This window comes from Lissotriton vulgaris, chromosome 2_1, assembly GCF_964263255.1.
Source record: "Lissotriton vulgaris chromosome 2_1, aLisVul1.2, whole genome shotgun sequence".
NCBI lineage: Eukaryota > Metazoa > Chordata > Amphibia > Caudata > Salamandridae > Lissotriton > Lissotriton vulgaris.
This window is the reverse complement of record NC_141687.1, coordinates 991,783,073-991,807,326: the sequence shown is the minus strand read 5'-3', so window position 1 is coordinate 991,807,326 and position 24,254 is coordinate 991,783,073. Positions and strand designations below refer to the sequence as shown.

The window sequence follows — 24,254 nt, the reverse complement described above, 5'->3', positions numbered from 1 at the left end:
CTATTCTGTTTTCATAAGCACATCTCAGAATATTCTGCATTTAAAATTTGCATATACATCAGTAAGTTTGGGGCACTCAGTAGACAGGCATACATTTCTGGAACTAGTCTTATTTCTGCTCATTTGGAGATTTACAAATGTATATTGAATTGGAGTTTGGGGCTCTAAAATAACATACGCTGAAACAATACTCTTCATGTTTTGTTTACGAAACTAGGTGACATATCTTGAAAACAATAGAAAAATATGGGAATAACATTTATAATAACTAACATAATCATTGTAAATATGAATATATCTATATTTTATCAATATGTATTACCTTATTTTTATCAGTTGATGTGTGGTAGCCTTCCCCAGTGTCTTATTTATCCATACAGCATATCTAAAGAAAAAAAACACAATTTCTGAAAATAAATGACAGACATATATAGGTGTTTGTTAGAGTACCTTTTATGCAATTGCTGTAGTAAAGAACATCTGTATATGAAAAACTTTTTTAGACTAGGGGAGGAGTTAATTAGACTGCAGTGTCCTGACTCTATCCTGTTACATGCCAGCCACCCTACCTAAACGTGTCCACTATATTGGCTGACCACTTTTGTTGAAAGCAGAAATGTTGTTTCCTCCAAAAGGGTTTGTTTTGTGAACCAAAATATAATGGATTTAAGATGCAGCTTGTTTTGCCTAGTGTGTAACAACCATTATTGAATTTCTCTGCCTGTTGTGCACTCAGGCAAGAAAAATATGTACTTGGGGGGCTGCACTAAACTGTTTTGACCTAACACACCATAAAAGGAAGTGGCTGTGGTGAATGGGCTGACCTCAATGATTCACCACTGACTGAGTTAGCTTAGGCTCCGCTGGAGGCCATGCAGGACTTTCCCAACCTCGAAATGAGATGGAAGAAATGCACATTTATTGGAGACCGAGAGCCACCAATTCTAAGCAGAGTTTTGGCTCCCACAGGTTCAACTGCGTCTCTAAGTGTAAATAATTTTCCTTTATAAGTTGAGGAACAAATTGTTTGCAAATATCTAAAAACCTTGGAAGATCATCTGACAACTGAGATAAAGAATGAATCTGCACAAGAACAGTTATGTAAAATCAAAACATCATATATGAATCTGTAAATATTGACCACAATTTTAAACCCAAAAGTCATCCTGGTAATGCATTTGCTTAACTAATGCCACTTACTGCATGTAAAAAGTAATTTGGAAAGATAGTTAAGTGCTATAAACACTAGCCTTACATATCTCTGAAGCCTGCACCTCACAGGTCAGGTTCCTACCAGCGATAGCTTAATCCCTACAATGAGTGTGCATTGTTACATTGATAAAACATGTGGCACCATTATAGAGACAGCATATGTTTGTTTTATATTATTATTTCCACTTCACATAACCATTCGAGGTTACCATGCATTCCTTTTGTCAGACCGCACTTGGGACATTGCTAATTTCATAGTAAGAATGAGGATTTTGGTAAGACTCTTTAAAACTGAAGGATGTGCAGGACTAGAAACGCATGCAGACTGTGGAAGACAGGTGATTGGAGACTTGGGAGGACTTACTCTAATAATTTCCCCACAGATTGTTTTAGAATTTGGCTACATGTTTTTTAATTATTAGGGAACCATGATACCTCTAATCTAAACCTTCATCAGCAAATAACAACTACAAGCTAGTAGACTTAATTTACAATTGTGTCAATCTTTCCATTGTAACAATCCAACTGATAAACTATTAGCTGACAAAAAAATATGTGTCTCTATGCACTCCCACCATTGATTGATGTTACATGCTGTAATATAGAAGAACCTGCAAAAAGTGCTGGAATTACTCCGGAAACCCATACATTTGGCAGCAAAAAGGGAGTGGAGTCATGAGGGGGGAGTCATGAAAAGCAGCCAGTCACAAGACTTATGGATTTTTTTTAAACTATGCCAAAAGAACATGCAACAAGGAGAAACATGACAGTAAATATGTTCTGGTTTAATTGGTTGCAGAGGAAGCATTTTAATGGGGTTAAGGCACCTGCTGCAGGAAGCTTTGTACACCCAGTAAATCTCAGGGAATATTAATCATGATAAGATAACTTTGGTGGTAAAAATACTTTATTTGATTTGGTTTAAATCATACAAAGATGGTTGACCGCTAAAAGGTAAGATAAGTTTGGTGGTTAATGCACTAGCTGGAGAGATCCCTGTTTTGTCTAGTCCAGTGCTTCCTCAAATTATTTAAGAACCACATGTCAATTTGTAGAAATGCAAACATTCATGACCCACCTATCCTTAATGGCCATGAGGCTTGGTGATTTTTATATCTCACTAAAGCATCATGTGTAGCGCATTGTCATTTACAGATAGCACATTGTCCATTGATATGACCACCAAAGTTTCACAGACAAGCAGTTTTAATGACAAATCTATAGAGTGCACACATGATAATGTATAGAAATTGGGTTTCTATTAATATTTATCTTTTGTGAATCACCAAGTAAAGTGTCTTGATTTGTTTGATGCTACTAACATCTCTGTTTCCAGCACACTTCTGAATTACAATAAAATGTGCTACATGTTTGCCTTCCTAACTGCTCAATACTATAGTTCATTTTCAGGTATTTACATTTTCTTGTGTGCTGCAAAAAAATGACATCCTACAGCCTTTCCTTTCACACTCCCTGTACTTCAGCAATATTGTCACATAATTCACTTTAAAAACTCCACTCACTTTACAGTCAGAGAAAGAATAGTAAACATCAATCCCAAGATAAATAATAAATAGTAATATATCAGATGACATAGCCTGACCTTTGCCCTCTGTCTTTGAATCATGTGACAAGATAAACACTGAATTTAAAGGCATCTTAATTTACTGCTGGACTTTCCCAACCAACATTAACCGCAGTTTTAGAAACATAAGTCTAATCGCTATTTTGACTAATAAATTAGCATAAAGGGTTAATGTGTCTCCTGCAAAGCATATTGTTTAACATGCAGATGACAGGTTTTTATTTTATGTAAGTGAGTTACTGCTTTTGACACAAATATCCTTTTTTTAATTGCAGTTCATAAATTGCAATCCTTATAACATAGCACAGCATAGAAGCAATCATCAAGGACCTCTATGCAAACTGCAAAGCATAGGTTTAAAACCTTATTGTTTTTCTCAATCTATTGTTAATTGCTTAAAGTGGTTCGTTGGGTAATAATTACGTATTTAAAGTAGATACAACTGTAAGCACTAAGTTAAGTTTTAAATACTGAATGTATGCCCTTCTCCCAGCCATGCACTCTTTAACATATAATTATTATTAGTAAACACAATGTGGACTCCTACACCTTGAAACTCTCATTGTCTTAATTATTTTACACACTTCTATGATTTATTGTCAATGAATAATGTGTGTGTGTATGTGTCTGATGTAAAGTGCTCTGACACCCTACATTGGGATGAGTAGCGATATAAAATGATTCAATTAAAAAACGTAATAAGTACTATTTAAATTGTTATTTGTTTAGACTGACACATCTGACATTCTTATGGCGCATGCATATCTCTCAGATAAAGGTGTTGAAAAAGTCAAAAGCTTGCTTCAAACTCCTACCTTCTCTTAAGTACTTCTGAAGTGATAAAAAGCTGTGTGCTTTTGCTTCTCCTTGTTACATTGGCTTCTTGGTATTAGGCTTCAGAAAGCTACCAGCCAGGATTATACTCAAACAAAGAGTGGCTGATGACCCATTAAATTAGACCTTTGTTGTGGGCCCAACTGAAATCTAAAATAAGACATCCCTCTCGCTGCCTACATATTGCTGCTCCGTACAGAAAGCAGGCAATGTATGAGTGCTGCTGAATTGTGTCCCGGTGTTTAGCATATTTTACTGGGGCCAGACAGATCCCCGATCCGGTCCAACAATTGCTGCCTGATACAGGATATGGCTGGATCTCCCTTCTTCCTAGCACTGGATGCAATGCAAGTTAATCACCTTTACAGCAACTACTCTTCTTACCTTTAGATGTATTTTGTAAACTCCCAACATGCTTCCATGTCCATTATTTGCTACTCATTTATCTACCCTCTGTCTTCAGCTGCTAATCTATTTATACCTCTAATTTCAGAGGAAATGAAATTCTTCTTCACATGTCCAATGCATCATTGCCACCCAACCCTTGTCAGGATTACAGAGAACTATGTGTCTGATTCACAAATACCAGGAGGACCTGTTAAGTCTAATGCACCATTTGTGTAGTTCACTTGTGATTTGCTAACTTACCTGCACACCTTTGTTTTACATCTGTAAATTATGGGTGCTCAAAAAATTCTCGTGCAAATGTATGCCATTCTTAAAAACAGGGAATTTAGGCTTTATGTGTATTGGCTAATAATTAATAATAATAATTATTTTAATAATAATAAAAAATTTGATTAGAATCATAATTGTGTCAATTTGCCATTAATGTACATTATGAGGATATTGCGAGTACCCAAGGAGTTCTGATACCATACAGAGACGAGAGTCTGCAGACTGAGTGCCCATATAAGGTCATGGAATCCTGAGATGGCATCCAATACTCTTCTAAATGTACTGTTGGGGGAATGTTAAGTCATATACAAAAGTGGGTGGCTCATGCCGGGCAAGAGTAGCTTATCCTGAACGTATTTTCTTTGCAGTCTGGACCATTAGTAGTGGCTAAAATAAACTTCTGATGCACAAGCCGGAATACGTTGAAAGTGTGCACAAGCCATGCTACCTTTACAGTACTGATGCCCTTCACTCTCTGTTGCTTGTTTCACAAGTAGACTGTAGTACAGCTGTTGGGCAAGTGGGCAGAATTGTTGGGGCACAAGTAAACTGTATACCACTTAAAAAGGTGCACAGAAACTTGCAATGAAAGATAGAAGTAGGTGGGGCTCCACACATTGGTCGGGAGCATCTGTTATGGGCAGCAGCAGGTAGTGTCCGTAGGAAGGCAGGCACTGTTTGTGAAGAAACCATAGTTGGTCTTGGAAGGTGGTCATGAGAACTAGTCATCCCATTGGAGGCATGTGTGGACCTGTCTACAGTCTCCTTCTAGTACCATCTAAACCTTAAGAACGGCAGAAGTAGATTACATTGGCAGATAAGTCCCATGGCTGCACTTGAAATGCAGATAAATCCTAATGTTCTTATTAGCAGGTTGCAGTCTTCCCCTTTCCTATATTAACCTCTTAGCCACTTCAATAACTCTTTGCAAAGGCAAATCAAGGCTGCTAAAGGAGACTTAGTATCACTCAGGGGTTCGTATTTTAAGGTCCATAGGTGGTTTTCTTATAGAGAAGTCGGATTTCTGATAGGCCATTCTCTGGAAGGGGTTTGATCCAGATCATGACAGACACCTACAAAGAAGAGTGGAGCACATTGGTACAGAGCCGAGCACATTACAGACTTCTGTTGATCTAATGAGAATGTCATGGCCAGATGACATGTAAGTGGAGCAGGATGTACATAAAGACAGTCAACAAGTCACCATGTAACTGACTGAAAGCAAAGAATGTTGCCTGTTTTATGAAACAAGGATGACGTTGGTACAGGCTGCTCCTTCTGTACATTTCCAGCTATTTCCCTGCTTTAGAAAAGACCAGTTGAATAATATGATGGCTCCATGAACTGAATATAGCTCTGGTCCAAGCAGTCCGACCTAAAGAAAGTTCTCGTCTATCTAAATCTCTTACTCTAAGAAGCCTTAATCATTTTTGCAATCCACTTATGCACAAACCCTGGACAGAACACTTCACCTTCCTGCCATCTACTTTCAACCATGCTGTTGTACTATTTTGCCTCATAATGTCATCACTAATCACACCATTAATATTGTGGAACCTATAGACAGATGTTTGAAGCATTTAGCAGTTACAAACCTTGTGAATCACTAATTAAAGGGCTTTAGATTGCTAAATGAAACAGGCACTTGTAGGTGCTATATTGCCAAGTCACTACAGGGGTTTAAAATGGATAAAGAATTGCTATTTTGAAGGGCTTGTTTGGGACATCTCTCCCACATAATATTTCGCACAGCAATGTATCAATATCAGCACAATTCGGGTCCTCATGCACATTCATACATTAGCCACACAGGTCACATGACAGGCACACACTCTTCCATCTAAAGCCCTCCCACAAAGTGTCATTTTACCTGTCCACAAATACATATCAGTGAGTGATCAGAGGTTTAAAGTGTTATGTAAATAGAATTATGATACAATACAGCAGAGGTGGATTAAACGTATGAGTTTATATTTTACTAGTTTTAGTACATTGACGTGTACTCTTGTTTTCTGTCAGTTTCTTAACACATTGCAGCCCTTGAGTATCAAAAAAGGATAATTAAAATCATAACTCATTACCAGGATCATATTTCATGTAATTTCATATGCGGTGTTATCAATTTGACCTAAAGTACACGAGATGTAATTTCTCCAACACCAATAACGTTCATGAAATTACACTACTGCCTAAAGGTAAAAAGACATTAAATCAAATATATCTCTCTCTGGACAATGTCATCTCCCATGTTCAAGAAATTGGTATGCGACATTATATTAATGAGGAGTGCTTGGATCACTTCAAGTGCGTTATGAGTCGTTTCGCCTTTCAAATAAAGTCACAGGGGAGGAAACAAATGCAAACAAATCTAGTTTGGAATAATAAAACTCATAAATAAAATAATAATGTTATGCTTTTTTATGACATCCATTAAATGTTACCTCTTTAAAATTACTGAAGTGTATCAATTTGCTACAAGTGTTATCATTCATTCACTTTGAATACTACTTTGTAATTTCATCTGACAAACGTTTGCTAACAAAAATAAAATCAAGGACTGCTAAGCTGCTCTTTGAAATTGAAGTCATGTCTATAGCAAATGAAAATTCTAAAAGCTAACATGATAAATATGCAAATGTTTAAGTTGTTTATATTTCATCATATTTCTTCAGAACTCAATTTCAATAATTATTATTTTTCCACATTGTCTTTAACAGGTTACGTAGCATTTATCTTTTCCTCTATAATTACACTAATTGATATAGTCTAAAATCAACTTTTCATTAAGTGTTGCAAATATTGTAAAATTCTTGTTTGCAAGAAGTTCATTGATCCGGCCATGTTAATGAATTCAGACAGATGCAACACTTGACAGATGTTTTTCCTGAGCATCCAGATCATTAAACGACTAGTTGTCGATTTTCACTATGCGATGGACTTATTTGGGTCTAATTTATAGGGCAATATTGGTAGTTGTGACCGGAATGGACTGACAAGGGTATTATAAAATCAGTGGAAACAGGTATACAAAATATGGTTTCCCCAGATTAAGAATACTACATGGAAAAGAGGGTATTTGGGGACCAGTTTATTTTAGGAACTTGTGTCAAAAAACATAGGAATAAACTTAATGTGCATATTCAGCCTTCAGCAAACAAAAATGAATGACTAATGCGGGTCTTTTCCAGGAGCATGTCTAACGGAGTAGGCACATTTTGTTAGTTGAATAGTTTCTTTTTTTCTTAGATTTCTGTGATCTCCAGCAATAGCGATTAAGGGAAGAAGGAGTACGGATATGAGGGTTGATACAGTAATAAGTCTTGTTTCATATACTAGCGGCAAATATCCAGTGTAGATATCGACTGGTTAAGAGTCGATTGAAATGCAGTATTCTGCTATTGTACAGCTGTCCGATTCAAAATTCACAGCTGTGAATCAAGTTTAATTGAACACAGTAGTGTCACTAGTTTGATAAATCAAGGTCTTTGTACATACAAAGCAGAATTGTTCTGTACATTCTTAGTCACACAGATATTTATTACCTCTATTAGCTCACCCAATATCATTGCAGAGTCCTCATCCCTGCAATGGCGGCGGTGACTGCGGAGGCACCGCCGTAGGGAACAGGATGTCCCTTTCCAACAAGCTTTCTATGTCAGCCATTGTGTCTTGGGGAGAATTTTGGAAAGTGACACCCTGTACCCTCTAGGCCTCCACTGTGTGGCGTAGGAGGCACATGTGGTGTCCTCCCAAACATCTATGCATGGTGTGCCAGGCACCACATGGTGCCTGGCACACAGTTCCTAGATGTTTAGAAACATTAGCCTTTACTATTGCAGCTTGTGCTGCCGCCCTCTTCTGGGCCGCAGCACAAGCCGCAATGGTAAAGGCATTGTTTTCGACCACCGTGCTGGAGGTCACATCATAATAGGAGGAGTGGATCCGCCGACTATTTGTCAGGTGGTTCCACTCCTGAAATTATGTTGATCGGACGATCGTCCGGCCAGCATCGTAATTAGGCTCATAATGTCTATTTCCTTCCTTTATGAGGGATCCTTGTGCAATTACTATGCCAGGTTTCAGAAGGTTTCTGTCTATGAGCCCTTCTTTGAACATTGATAGATTTTTACAGATGGAGTATCTAAAACAGTATGCTGCAGAAGATTCTCTAATGTTGTCGAGAATAAATGCTAATTGGCAAATGTAAAATCTTGCTAATAAAATTAATTTGTGTAACTTTATTGCTGTGTCACAATGACATCTTATTTCTCTTTCTAGCATTTCATTTATCACATCAGTGCATTTATGGATCTTTGTCTTTGTTCAGTCAGTTAACTTAATAAACGGCACAAATGAGGAAACATTCAGAGTGAGTTTTAAAAAAAGCACAAACTAACACAATATAAACTACGCGGAATACTATTTAAAAGACACATCACAGTTATGTGTAACCAATAAATAGTAATGCATAAAAAAGCTTACATTCAAAATATTTAGGATGTCAGGCTTTCGGAAGTCAAAGAATAAACGATGCATTTGTCATTTAAAAGTATTTGGATGAATAGATGTTTGCCTAAAACCAGAAAACTTACTTTGTGTTGGGTCATATATGAATATGGCTAATCACTTGCTGCATTAAGATAACATACCACTGGGAGCACCAACATGACAAGTTTTCTTTGCACCAGAAATCTCACACCAGAATGTGGGTCTGTAAGGACATTCTCACAGAAGCATGACCAACATATTTGAACTACTCTGAAAATGTACCCACAATCCTACATTACCCCCAGGTCCCTTATGTCCTCGGCCCATTCAGAAACTTATGGAGATAATCATCTTCCAGACAGAAAATAAAAACAAGAGGAATGCTGGGATATCCCTACTGCCCCTCCCCCCGGGAGTATAAAAGTAGGATCTACCCAGCAGCCCTCCTGTTCTTTTTTTCTGTCTTCGACAGAATGGCTGATGGATGCTGTAAATGATGTTCGGGGCTGCACCGGCTCCTGCTGGGCTTGAGTGGCGTGCAGTACTCGTCTGGCTCCTCCTGCCCGGCTGCCTGGCTTCTCGGGCAGGGGTGTGGTTCCTGATGTGTCTCCCCCCCGGCCTGCCGGGCTTGCTGGGGGGGATTGACTTCTTTGCAGCCGTTATTCCGGGTTTCCGGCCCTTTGCGGCTGGTGCGCCGCCTCCCGGTTCCTTCCGGGTCGCTGAGCGCGTCTCCCCGAGCCTGGCCGGGTGGGAGACGCGCTGCGCTGGTATTTTGTTCCCGGATTCGGCTGTTGGTGTGGGGGCCTTTCTGGAAGCTGCTCGGGCCCCCGTTCCGGGTGAGTCCCGCTTTGCGGTGTTTTTTTGCTCCCCCTGTCAGAGTGTTGTGCTGGTTTACTGTTCGCCACTGCAGCCGAGTTTTGTCAGGCGGCTGCAGCGTGTCTTGCCGGTTGCTCTGTATCTGCACTGCTGCGCTGCTGGCTTTGTGTCTGTCTCCTTGCAGGTTTGCTCTCCTGCCTCGGATGTCTCGTGGCTGCCACTGCTGAGTCCTGCCTGGGGAGACGGCGTTTCTCAGGAGTTTTTCTTGTGGTGCCTGTGCATAATGCCTCGGATGTCTCGTGGCTGCCAATGCTGAGTCCTGCCTGGAGATGCGGCGTTTCTCAGGAGTTTTCTTGTGGTGCCTGTGCATGTGGCGTTACAGCACATGCTGCCAGTTTTGGGGCTGGTGTCCCGAGTTCGGTCCTCGTTGGTTCCACATCCTGTACTTTGCTGTTGTCATTGTGCTGGATTTACCCCCCGTCTTGAGTTTGACGTTTTTGCGGGGTTTGCTCTGTGATGCCTCTCTCTGCTCCCGACGTCGGTGTGGAGGGGTCTGTGGTTTTTAGTCGAGGGTGCGCACTGTACATGTGTATGCTTTGTGCTGCCATTCTTTCGTGGCTATCCGCTGTTGGGAGTGTGTTTGCTGCTGAACTTGTGTGACTGATGGGCCGCTGCTCTGTCCCTTGCTCTCGTGGGCCCGGGTCTGGGGGGGGGGGGGGTGTGTGCTGCCTGCCTCTGTGGTGCGGCTGCTCTGTCCCTGTCGCTCTGCCTGTCATGTCCTTTCGACTCGGACGGACGACTTGGCGGTGGTTGGTCCAGGTTCTGGTCTCGGCGGGGGCGCTCTTCTCTTCCTCCGGTGTTTCTCGGCGGATCTCCTTTTTTCACGGTTCCTTCCAACTTGGCGGGGTTTCTCGGGGTCGGGAGTGGTTGGGTTCTGTCAGCCGCCTCTGCTGTCTTTGGTGCTGCCACCTTTGGTTCGTACCTTCTATCGACCGCCGCGCTTCTGTGTGCGGTGCTGGGCTTTGGGTCTCGGTTTCGGGGTTGCTTTCCTGGGCCCTGGTCTGGATGGGTGTGTGCGCTGCTGCCTGCCGTGGTGGCTGGTTTGGCTGTTCTTTGGCCTCTGTTTTGTTCTGGGTCTGGTGGCTCTGTGGGCCTCTTCCCTTTTGGGTGTGCGGTTTCCTTTGGCCTTCCTGTGCGCTTGTTGTGCGGGGGTCTGTGTGGGAAGCTGTGCGGGGTGCTTTCCTTGTTCTCGTTGCCTGCCTGTTTCGCTGCGGCTGGGTGTGGGTGCCTTTCTCCTTGATGTGGGCTCCTCGCTGGCGTGCTGCTGCTCGTATGCCTCCTGGGTTGCCTTGGCTGGCACTTCCCTTTGCTGTGTTGGTTGGCGCTGTGCCCTCTGGCGGTCCTCCGGTCCCCTGTGGGGCGTTTGGTTGGCCTCCGCTCTGGCGCTTTGCGCCTCTGTTTGGTGTCGGGGCTTGCTTGTGGGCTCTGTACTACCTTCCCTCTTGGGGGTTCTCGTCTTCGGGGGTTTCCCTGCTCTTGGCGCCTCTGGGGGTGTTTGCCCTTTCTGTTTCTGGCTTCGGTTCCGGTCGCCTCTGTGGTGGCTGGTTCTTTTTGCTGCTCCTGCCTTTGCTTGCTCGGGGGTTCCCTGTGTGGTTGGGGTTTCCCTGCCTGTTGGCTTGCGCCTTGCCCTCTGGTGCTCTGGTGCCGGTGTCGCTTCTTTTTCTGCTTCGGCGGCCTGTTTGGGTTGCCTTCTGCTCCGGCTCTTTGCCCCGTCTGGTGGTGGTTCGTTGTTCCTGCTTCTTGGGACACTGCGCGGGGGGTCCTGTGGGCTCCCCTCGTTCGGGTTGGCCTGCTGTCCTATTCTTCCTCGGTGGTCTTGCCTCCTCTGCGGGCTGGCTGTTGTGGCCTCTGCCCTGCTTGGGGGTCCTGGTTCTTCCCTTCCGGGTTCCTGGTCCTGTCCCTCCTTTGCCTTGGCTGCGCCTGGTTCCTCTCGTGGGTGCCGTGGGTTCTTTGGGGTGCTCTCGCCCCTCTGCCTCTGCTTGAGTGGTTTCTGCTGCCTTGGGTCCGGCTGTTCTGTTCCTCCCGGCCTGTGCCTGTTGTCGGGCGTGGTGCGTGGTGGGGGTCTGCTTGGTCCGTCTGGTGCTGTGGCCTTCCCTTTGCTGGGTTCTGCTGTTTCCTGGCATCCCCTCCTGTATCGGCTGTATTGGCTGCCTGGGGTCTCCTGGCGGCTGCAGGGTCCTGTCATGCCTCCTTGTCTCGGGGTTGGTGTGTTGTCCCCACGCTCCGCTGTCTGCTCGGTAGCTTGGTCTGGCCTGGTGGGTTTCTGCCTGGCCGCCTGGAGCTGCGGGGTGCGATTGGCTTCTTCCTTTGGGTTTCTTCCCTGCCTCTTCTGGTTTTGGTGGTGGTGCGGGGTGGCCGTTGTTGTTGCCTCTCCTGGGACTGTGGGTTTTTATCTCACTGGATGTCTGCTGGGTCTGCCTCCCGGCCTGCCGGGCTTGCTGGGTGGCATGGCTTCCTCCTGGCCGGTGTTCCGGTTTCTCGGCCCTTTGGGGCGGGGGCACCGACTCCCCGTTTCTTCGGGGTCATTCTGCGCGTCTCCCCATTGCTTGGCCGTGAGGGAGGCGTGCTGCGCTGGTTGCTGTGGCCTGCGTTTGCTTCTGCTTGGCTTTCGGCCGTGGCTTTCTGTGGTGGCCTGTTGCCTTGGGCTTCCTCCCTGTTGGCTCCTGTTCTGGGCTGGTCTGCCTTCTGTTTGTGCGTCCTGCTCTGGGTTGCCTGGTTGTGCTCTTTCTGCGGTCCTGGGCTGCCTGGTGGAGTATCTTCTGGGAGTTTCATGGGTGGCGTGGCACTTCTTTGCGGGTGCCCTGTATGCCTGTGGGGTGACTGGTCCCTGTGTCGTGGGGTTCCGGTTGCTTGTGGGTGTGGTGTGTTCCGGTCTGGGTCTTGTTTCTGGCCGTCACGCTGTTGCCTTCTTGTTTTCCCTTCTTGCCTCTTCTGGGGTTCGTTGGGGCTTCGGCGGGGCTGTTGGCTCTCGGGCCTGTGCTCTGTCGGGGTCTTGCCCTCTTTGCCCTTCCCTTGTTTTGGGTTGGTTCTACGGGTTGCTTTGGCTTCGGCTTTGGCTTCCTGTCTGTATCCTTGGTTGCGGCTTTCCGCCGTGCGGGGTTCGTCCCCTGTGCTGGCCCTGCCTTGGGTCTTGCCGGGCTGTGGGTTGTGGTTTGCTTGTGCTTTCCTCCCTGGCTGCGGTTGCTTCTGTGAGGTCCTCTGGGGTGGTTTTGCCTCTGTCTCTCTGGCCTCTGGGTTTCTGCCCCGGCCCTTTGCTTGGGCTGTTTGGGGTCTTTGTGCCTGGCCTTTTTCTGGTTTGGCTTGGCTTGGCTGTGGTTGTTGTGTCCTTCGTGGTTCCCTTGCTGTTGTCTTGGGTCCTCCGGGTCCTTGGCCCGTCTGGTTGCTCTCCTGATTTGGTGTTCGGGTTTGCCTTCTTCGGGTTGTTGGTTCCTGCTCCCGTTTCCTCCGCTTTGGCTGGAGTTCTGTTTTGGGGTTCCTGGGGTTCCTTCGGTTCCCTTTCCTCTTTTTCCGGGATCTCTTTGTCCGGTTGGTTGCCCTTGTTGGTTATTCCTGCTCGGGTTTCCTGGTGGTGCTAGTTCCCTTTGCCTTGTGTCCTCGTCTTGCGGGACCTGGTGGCTTGGCTTCCTGGGGTTTGCTCTTTGTTCCCTGGTGTCTGGGGTTTCTCTCTTTCCCTGGCCTTGGGCTCGGTCTTGCCTTCCGGGTCGGGGTCTGGTGGGCTTCCGCTGTTCTTCTTGGTTGGGCCTTTGGTTCCTCTGGTCCGCTTGTCACCTGCCGATTCTGGCGTGGGTTGTCTTCTCCTACCCGTTTCTGGCTTTTTGGCCTGGTGGTTCTTGGCCTTTCTATTCGTTTGGCCTCTCTTCTGCTGATGTCCCCTTGCCTGTGGTGGCTTGGGTGTCTGTGCTCACCCTGTCGCTGGTTGGCTGTCGGGTGTTCCTGCGGTGGGCTGGTTGGCCTCTGTGGTGGCCGGTCTGGTCGTCTGGCTGTGCGCCCTTGCTCTTGTTGGGTGTCTGCTGGTCTGGTGGGGGTCCCTCTTGTCGGGGGCTCTGCCTGGGGTTTCCCCGGTTCTTCCTTTTTCCTTCTGCGGTTGCTGCCTTGGTGTGGTTTCCTGGGTTGGCTTCTGTTGGGTTGGGAAGGCCGGCTTTTTCTGCTTTGGTATTTCTCCATAAGTTTCTGAATGGGCCGAGGACATAAGGGACCTTGGGGTAATGCTCTATTACTTACCGGTAATCTTCATTACTCCTGGTCCCGTTGTCCTCGGCCCATTCATACGCCCCTCCCTCCCTCCCGGGCGGCCGGCCTTCCTGTCTGGGCTTGTTTGTACAGGAGGGCTGCTGGGTAGATCCTACCTTTATACTCCCGGGGGGAGGGGCAGTAGGGATATCCCAGCATTCCTCTTGTTTTTATTTTCTGTCTGGAAGATGATTATCTCCATAAGTTTCTGAATGGGCCGAGGACAACGGGACCAGGAGTAATGAAGATTACCGGTAAGTAATAGAGCATTACTAGACACCTCTTTTGTTTTTTTCAACTAGTCTTAAGCAACAACTCACTGATATAGATGCAGAGGTGTGTTGGTCATTTTTGGCACCCTTGTGTAAACCTTCTGGTAAGCATTGCCAGTCAGCCTCACATCTTCAAACACATTAGGGGCATATTTAAAAGGAAATGTCGGAGCGCGGAACTGCACCAAATTTTGCAGCGACGGGCTCTGCCATTTCGAAAATTCAGGGCTTATTTACAACAATACGGTCCACCCCAGTGTTTTCCCTAGCACTGGTGCTATAATTAGCTGTCTAGTGCCACAGCAGGCACCTTTGCACCACAGTGCAAGGGTGCCTGCATTGCAGGGAATGATTGTTTATGTGGAGGAAGGGCCATAATGGTGATTTGTTATTGTTATGTATGTTGCATTCTACAGCCCACATAGAAGTAGCAAATCATCATTATTTAATGATTGTTTATGTGCAGGAAGGACTACCTTCCTGCACATAAACAATCATTATTTGTATTTTAATTAATTATTTGTATTCTGCTCTTTCTATGTGTGCTGCAGAATGCAGCACACATAGAAAAAGCAAAAACGAGGAGAAATAAAAGTATTTTTCCTTGTTGCACCATTCTAGTTCCTTGTATTGCATGGTGTTCGTTTTTGCAACTGCCTCAAATATACACATCCTTGTAAATCTGTGGCAGCGTCAAAAAGCAATGGGTGTTGTGGTGGAACACTCACAGCAACACCCATTGCAAGCCCCTTTCACACTAAGTGATGCGTGCTAATTGGCCCGATTTACAAGGCAGCGATGAAAAGTAGCTTAACGCCGCTTCGGAAATATGGCAAAGGGCATAGCGCCACCAGAAGATCTGTAAAAGTGACATTCTGGTGGCGCTATCCCCTTGTAAATATATCCCATCATTTTTAGATGAATAGTAAGCTATTCTAGCTGTCTCCGATTCATGATCTAGAAACAGAATCCTGCTATGTCGTCAACAGTGGTATTTTGATAGTACTAAAGGAGCAAGAACATGAATGATAACATCAGGAAATGTGGACCCCACATTTAACTGTACAACTATAATTCTTTTTAAAAAAATCATCAATCTGCACTGAAATTTCAGGGGACTCACCCATCACCTGGAGCAGGATTGTTCAAGTTACCTTGCTTTTGAAACCCAGGTCAATCTATTTAACTTGAACGCTGTGCTTTGGCTGTGGAATTTCTAAAACTCATGAAATGTACCAGAATCGCCTTTGTGGATTATGTCAGAATTTTGAGTTTGCAATATCATTAATCAAAAAATAGAGACATAAATTATATGTAGGTAAGTACAGATGTATTATTCTTAACTCAACATGCACATTCCTTGAAAAAAAGATTATTGTCAATGTGCATATTTGTGGGGTTAAATGTAGTAAGCCAATAGATACCTATGAAGCATTTGTTTATAATATTTTGGTTACTGATATTTTGACTATGATATTATGATAGTGATAGCATGATATTACATATTCGATAATCTAATACCATACTGCCATGGTGACTTAATCTATTCCCTAGCCTACACATTTTTCCAGTTTCAGCAACTCAAGCATTTTGCTTAGAAAATTGTTTATCTCAATCACATATCAAATGAATATATGTCACTTTTGATTACCATATATTTAACCGATTTTACTGTCATTGCCATTCAATTTGACTGTTGCTGTAGAAAAAATGCACAGTATTCTGTTTGCAACTATGTGTGGCTCATTTCATTGTACGCTATAGTCAGTTTTTAGTTGATATTGCACATAAATGACAGACAGTGACACTTCCCCAGTACATATGTGGCATCTGGAATGTTTAAGTGTACTCTGCAGGATCAATCAACTAAAAGAGAGATTATATCGCTCCTCGTTTTGTGCCAGAATCCATCTGTAAAGCATGTTCGAAACGTGTTGCAATAAATGGAACTGACACAATGGAAATGGTTTTTCATTTCTGATTAAAATCAATACGCAGCTAAATGGAACATGACTATCCACCACCCTCGATTACCCACGAAGTGCAAAGGGCCGACATTTGAGGAAGCACGTCACCTGCATGACAATTTTAGCATCTAATAAAAAAGTGGAAATATGCAGCAATAAAAGGGAATGTTATTTCTGTTACATCATAAGTACTCGTTTAGGAACCTGGAGCAAAAACTCGTGATTAAAGGGTCAAGTAGAGGGCATATCTGAAACGAAATGCAGGGCGTGTTAGTTACTGTTTCTGAGAACTTGCTCATATGATCATTCATCCGGTAGGGAACGTTTGAACTAACGGTTTGGGATCTTGACTGCACTTCACCGTCACTCTAATTGCAGTCCTTCATTGTGGACCAGCTTGGATATAAAAGACATGGGAATGATCGCGAAACTGATATCCCATTGCCACCATGATTTTTGTTAGCGATTTAGATCTAGAAACAGAGATCAGACGATTTGAGTTCTTTCTCTAATATGCTACATTGTTTGTGTACTGGCAACATGCTGCTGTTTAAGACCCTCACTAGGAGTCAGGCAGAGCAGAATTTCATAAAGGATTCTGCTACAACTAATGACGAATGGCCAGTATTTTCCCTGCACAAAAACACTGGACCTAATTTTAATGGCGGGAAAATCCAGCCAGTAAAATCGACTTAAGCGTCAGCAACATAGGCACCCCAGACTTATCCCGCTTTCCTGCCCTAGTTCCTTTTCTAGCACAGGGGTAGGGGAGTATAATCCAATGTTTTTCCCTGCCTGGACAGTTCGTTCTCTTCCTCTCACTACCATGCCCCCTCCCTTCCCACCCTGAACAAAAAAGCCCCTCCGTCTATCTTCCGCATACTAAGTGCGTTTGGTAAATTCCATGCGGTTATACCACTGACAAAACTAAGTTTGCATTTATTCCGCATTCCTTGGACTTTATCCCATAACTGCAAGATACTGGTGGGGTATTACTGCACGGTACCATCGTTTCTGTTACGGCGTAAGCAGCCCATCTGTATTGTGCGACTCCTAATGGGGGCCTTAGTGTTTCGCTATCCAAGCAGGCCATTATATGCTCCTTAGTTTAGCTCTTACAGGTGCATACGTTTATTAAAGGGTTGGTGAGGCCTCCTTTGATGTTAGATAGCAGGGCCTAGTTAGTGCAAATTTCCTTGGGACCATGTGAATCACAAACCTGAAGATTTGCTGATAAGTACCAGGTATAAGACTAATATCCAGAAATAAATTAATTATATCAATAATAATTACATATAGTAGCATAGAAAAGAAAGTGCTTCCATCATCTGAATGCTTACTCATCAAAAAGTCATTTAGTTCTTAGGTGCTTTTGAGATATCCCATCTTTAAGGCTGTGAACTGAACATGCAATCTGAAGACATCTATACAATTTAGGAAAGGAATAATATGACAGCTAGGACTTCAATTAATTTGATAGAATTTAAAAACCTTCTAGCACTTCTGCTACTGACAATGTGATTTTGAGACATAACTCTTAACTTAAAATAAAGTCTGGACACATATGCCTAATCTAGAGACCTACTATTGCTAGAGTTCATAGTTTTTTAAATTAATAAAATGTAAAAACCTTTCAGTACGTATATCACTGGGTATGAGCATGCCTTTGAGGACTTATTTCATTCTAGCTTTGAAACTAAAGCCTCATTTGGAGACTTTTGTATGATCTTGAGATCTACAATTCTGATATTTACTACTAACTGCTACGTATTACTGTCACACACCATTCTTATGTGACATCATCTCCTTCTGGAAATTCACAATGCAGTGGTACTTTTCATGGAATACCTGGCCAGCTGGCCTATTAGCTTCTCTTTCAGTGCATTTCAAGCCTATTTCTCCCTGCCTTTTTCTAAACGTTTATGTCAGCCCTGCCTCACTCCATTCCTTCACCCTCCGCAGAGCCCTGACCTCATACTGGTCTTACATCACCAGATTCCCTCTCTCCTTCATCTTCACAATTCTCAATATGACTCTCTCTCCTCTGAACCTCTCCACTCGACCACAGAACCATCATGGAAGCCCTGCATTGCTTCCCTATGTCTCCCCTGAGTCTGAACAGCTTTTTTATGCAGGCCTTTCATTAATTAATTAATTAATTAATTATTGCTCCTCTTTGTTTCCCTGGGCTCCCTGCTGGTCCAGATTTACTTTTGATCCTTGGTTGCACGGGTATTAGAGCAATCTCTTCACAGCCTTATTCTGACACACTTTAAAGGTGAAGGCATAATTATCACATTTTATATTCAGGTTTAACATTGTTGGCGTTAAGCAACACACTTTATTCCTGTGTAAAATCAGCAATGCAGTTTCTGGAAACCAGTGTGATCTCAACATTGAAAGTCCCTTCTTATATTTAGCTTTCACTGACAAGACATTAATTATTTGATGAACTGTTCTCAGTGGCGGCTGGCAGAGCTCGCAAGTGGTAGGGCGGGTGGGAGGGGAGGGCGGATCACAGACTGCAATATAAAAAAAATGCTATCTACCTTACCACTGGGTCCTGCGCCTCTGCTCTTGATCTCCTGCGTCCAAATCCAGTAACAGGAAGCAGGCAGGCAGGCTCCATCCACTAAGCCACAAACAAAGCTGCAATGCACTGTTGTGATTGGTCTGAGCGCTGTGACACAGCGCTTAGCCTGCATAGAGAACAGGAAAAGTGTGTATGACTGTTTTGGGTGCGCTGAGAGGGCTGACCAAACAGTCATTGCACACTTAGGAGTGGGCAAACTACTCCTCCCCTGCTCTGCAGCCCCGCTCCTCATGCATAGCTGCCGCAGCAGGAGGACAAAATAAAATGATAATAACATTGCGTCATTATCATTTTCCTTTTTCCTTTCTTAACTGCTGAAGAGTAGTGGGGCGACACACCTCCACCATAGCTGGGGAGCCGCCACTGACTGTTCTGCAGCAAGTGTCTTTACTCAGGATATTTAGGCATAACCTTTTGAGGTCATTCACTATTTTCTTTCATTGTTCATGACCAAACCATTTTAACTGTATACACACTGAGTGACCCTGGAGGTCTGTCGACCAAATTCAAATTTCAAAATTGCTGCCATCTTTGGCTGCTTTGGATCATGGGTCTTAACTACGAGCTCTAAGGGAATTTTTGTTTTATGTATGACTGCAGTGGCATATATCAGGATGGCCCTAGAAGAAACAAGCCTACATGTATCTCTCAAATATCACTGTGAGTCCCAGACCACACCTTCACATTCTTCTCATATATAAACTTCACTATATGTTTAGCCTGCGGTCTGCATCAGAAGTGTCCTTCCTTCTGGAAAACTATGTGGTGTAAATATATAGAAGTCACATACATAAAGAATTTTTGTAAACTGACCTAGCAGCTTCAACCCACTTCTTTGAAGAGTCACTATACTTAAACTTGTTATCCCAGGCAAACACAGTGAGCAGATTGCACCTACTAATCAAACAAGCAAGCCAAAATTCAGCCGTCCAGCTAATCTCCTGATTGGGTAGCCTTTGCTAGGCTTACCCCCACATCCGCCAACTTCAGCCACACCAGAGCCCCTGTAATTAGATTAGTGAAGGGAGTGGAAGGGTACTGTTAGTGAATCTAAGCCATGCCAGTGGGTTGGCGTAGCCTGGTCTAACTTTCAAGGAGAGAATTTCTCCATGTTGGATTTTGGAGTAATTGTGCTTTTTGGGACAAGAATATGCCACACTTCAGAGTAAGTGGTCATACACCTGCGTGGCACCCTACATCTCATTGGCCAGGAGTGCCTCCTGCTTAATTCCCAGAAACTGTGAATAAATATGGAACAGCTGAATTGCAACTTGGATCTGCTGATTGAATTTTGGAGGTCTGCCCTCCTGGGATCTGGATCTGAACCCAATGAACTGCACTCTGAAGGACTGCACCTGCTGGCCAATCTGGTACTAGAGCCCACAAACGTTGCCTTGCTTCAAGATGGAATAAGGAGTGGACTCCCTGCAAGCTACAGGTTAACAAAGCCCACCTGCATCATCTCCACCAAGAGTCCCCATCCTGGAGTGCATCCAGGACTTTTAAGGATTTGGCCAGACGCATCTGTCGAAATTGTAGTCCAGACATCTCAAGGACCATCTAGGAGAATGCAGACCCTTGGAAGTGTGTTTTGGACATTTTGAACCCTCAAGGAGACCAGAAGTTTATTAAAGTTTGGGAACTTTTTGTCAAAAAGCTCCATTAGCTGACCGACTCAACGTCGAGAGGCAAGCCATCTACTTTTAACTGTGACCCAGCATGTATTTTAGGTTCATCCCTCTGAAAGCTCTGGAGCGCCAGACTTTCAGGATTTTACCGAGACCTTGCAGAGACGCAATCTGCTGATGTCCATTGACATCAGCCTGCCGGAGGGGACCGCTTAAAGTCGTGGGAAAAATCCTCCAGAAAAGTCTCTAAGTACAATGGAACCATTTTAACTAAGGCCTCCCGCTTAGTGTATCTGACCAGGGCTCCATTGCGGTCAGACTCAAACACTCACTTTGTCTTGGCCAAGCACTACTAGATGTCCCCAAGTGGCGCTATAGGTCTTTAAGCACTTTAAAGTATTTATCTTTAAAATTTCATATCTTTGGTTCCCTACATTGGACTTTTGTTGCGTTGGTGTCTATTTGTTCATCAAAATATAATCTAGTATTATAAGCTGGATTTGGATTTTTATTGTGTGTCGTGTCTTACTTATTTAATGTATTCATGTTTTTAAATGCTTTATATACCTGTCTCCTAAGTTAAGCCTGCTTGCTCATTGCCGGGTACCAAGGGTTGAGCAAGCGAATAATTTATTGAGACCCTAACTGAACCTTTTATTGTGTTTGTGACCTCATTACCAGTGTTAAGTTAGTAGCTATCACTACTAATAATCCACTTTTCAACAATAACCATGGCCAGAGCCCTACAAATGCACTGTCTTCAAAATCGGTTACCATCGATGACCCTAACGATGCCAACTCCATCACACTTCTGGAGTACTTGAACAACATCGGTCTCACCCAACTGGTCACTGAACACACGCACACACCTGGACACACACTTGACCCGATTTTTACCTCCAGCGACAGAATCAAATTCAGCCATACCACAGAACTCACCTGGACTGACCACACCATTGTACACTTCACCATCAATGACACCCAACACACCATCACCAGGCATCTGATCTCCTCCACCTGCAGCTGGAGCAAGGTCAGCAAAGCTCAGTGTGCATAGGACCTCATCACCTCCCAACCTGAGGCCTCAACAGACCTCAATCATACCATCCAGACCTTCACCACCTGGATCATTGACACAGTTGCCCCACTGAAAACTACAAAATCTAACAAGGGCCCGAGGGCTTGTACACCCCAAACTCTGGACCGCCAAGCGCAACTGCCACCAACTGTAGAAATGATGGCGCGCAAGCAAGAACCTCTGAAACAGAGCAGCCCACAAAACAGCCCTCAGCAACTATCACCGGCACATCAAAGAAGCCAAGAAAGCAGCCATCACCACCTGTATCGACTCTGCAGCCAACCACAAAGGAGCTCTTCAAAATAGTCAAAGAATTCTCCAACCCAACAGCCATAAAGAACACCATCCACCCCTTTCCAAGAACTTTGTGACACCCTCTCAAACTACTTCCACAGCAAGATCACCAATATCTACAACAAATTGAAGATCCAGCCCACCACCCTATTCCCTGATGACCTCAACCAACCAGTGAACACCAGCAAAACCATCACCATCCTCACCACCTCAGCCATCATGTCTTCCATCCACTCCGTGGTGTACACCAACCCCTGCCCCAACCACCACCTCTACAACCCCGCAATTAATCCTATCAGCACGAAACTCACCAGCATCCTCAACATCTCCACAGTAACCTTCCTGAACAGAAGGGAACATGCAGACATCAGACCTCTCCTAAAAAAAACTCGACTGACCCCATACATTTAAAAAAAAAAACGATTGTCTGATCTCCCTGCTCGCCTACCTCAGCAAAGTTCTTGAGAAAGCCATCAATCATCAGCTCACCAAATTCCTGGAGCAAAACCACCTACTGGACACCTCTCAAACAGGATTCCATGCCAACCACAGAACTGAAATCGCACTGATTCCACCACTGATGACGTCAGAACACTTCGACGTCAAAACCAACTTCTGCAATGCCATGACCAACATAGCCGAATGGATGAGAGACAACTGCCTCCAACGCAACTCCGAGAAAACTGAAGTGCGGATCTTCGGGAAGAAGACCTCCACATGTTACCACAGCTGGTGGCCTGCAGAACTCACACCTGGGCTCACACCGACCGACCATGCATGCAATCTCAACATCATCCTCGACAACCAACTGACCATGAAATGACAAGTTAACGCAGTTGCCTCCTCCTGCTTCCACACACTTATGCTCTGCAGAATCTTCAAATGGATTCCAAAAAATACCAAAAGACATTCACTCAGGCCCTCATCACCAGCCACCTTAGCTGCGGCAAGGCCAGACCATACAGAATGCTGCAATCAGATTCATCCTGGACCTCCCTCAACAAACACACATCGCCCCCATCGGAGAGATTTTCACTGACTCACCATCCAGAAAAGATGCCAGTTCAAGGGCCTCACACATGCCTAAAAAGAAACAAACCCCTCCACGACCTAGGACCTGCCTACCTCAACCATCGACTGAACTTCCACCATCTCACTAGACATCTGCGCTCCTCCTTACTCGCCCTTGCACAAACTCCCCGCATCTTTCGCAGCCGAAGCAGAGGCTGCTCCTTCTCCTACATCGCTGCAAAGACCTGGAACGACCTTCCCATCCAGCTACATACAGCCCCCTTGCTGATAGACTTTAGAAAGAGACTCAAGACCTGACTCTTCAATAGAGACACAGCACATAAATACCCCCAGGGGTGACAGTGTTGCACTTTACAAATGCTGTTTGACTGATTGATTGATAGCAGTTTTGCTACATGTTGAGACAATTGAGCTTCTGTGACTTGTATTATCACCCACAGAGATCCATCAAGTGAGGATTCCTAAATGGGTAAATTCTCAACCATAGTTCTGTTGTCAGAGATGTTTTATAATCTGAACAGTTGGGATTTTTGTGGTTTTATTATTTGAAAGTAATTGATATATGTATTATTGCTATGCTTTTATGGATTTTTGTATAAATCCAAATAAAGTTTATTGACTGGAATTGAACCTGCACAGTCCCCATGGAGGCCATACAGAGAAACACAAGCTTATAGAAGCTGGCAGAAATGGGTCAAAAATGTGGTTGCCAACACATATCTATGCTTTGAAATGCGAGAGGTCACAGTGTCTGGGAGAAGTACAATTCACTGAATTATGTTATTGGAGTACTCAGATAAACAGCAATAAAAGGACACGGTATAAATAGAGGATAAAAGTGTCACCCACAAGAAGTACAATTGTACAAATGCCAAGGAGACAAACACTGGCAAAATGAAATCAAATAATTTGCATAACAAACATGTCTGTGTATTCCCGAAGATTCAGGGTCAAGCTAGAGCCCTAAAAATTTGTGAGAGTTTTTTTATGAGAAAAGGTTGTGATAAGCTCTAATATCTATGGAAACTAAGTAATGGGGGTGGATGGTAAGCAATGTGGCTACAAGATACCAAAGGTTCTTAGAACTTTGCTCTCCAGGCAGTTTCTATTTCAAAAATTTAAGATTAGATGCATTTGTGTTAAGGTGTATAAGATCAATCGTTTTTCTTCAACAGAAGACTTGAGGGACCGCCTCCAAAGATTGAAAGGTAGGCTGGTTTATGGCCGTTGAAGCAAAAGCAGCACCGGCTGTAGCTGGGCTGCCTAATTTACATGTGTCCACTAACGTTTTGCATTCTATGTACTTGTTAAGTGCCACTTCATTCTTGATTGGAAAAATATCTATGGTGGGAGGTTTGCCTGTCCTCATGGCATGCCATGAGGACAGGCAGACCTCTTGTACTTCAACAACACCTGCTGATAGATCCAGCAGGACTGGCATCGGAGGTGCTGTCATTAATTGAGTTACTCCAATGAGCCTTTGCAGC

At 44.1% G+C, this 24,254-nt stretch overlaps 1 long non-coding RNA gene across 1 annotated transcript in view; it reads right to left on the bottom strand.

Annotated features, from left to right (window-relative positions):
- Nucleotides 1-322: 322 nt before the first annotated feature.
- LOC147731520 (uncharacterized) overlaps nt 323-24,254 on the bottom strand; it is a 480,898-nt gene continuing 456,966 nt past the window's right edge. Inside the window, exon 4 of the long non-coding RNA XR_015308643.1 lies at nt 323-385. This is a non-coding gene — a long non-coding RNA (uncharacterized LOC147731520). The remainder of the gene's footprint in view (nt 386-24,254) is intronic.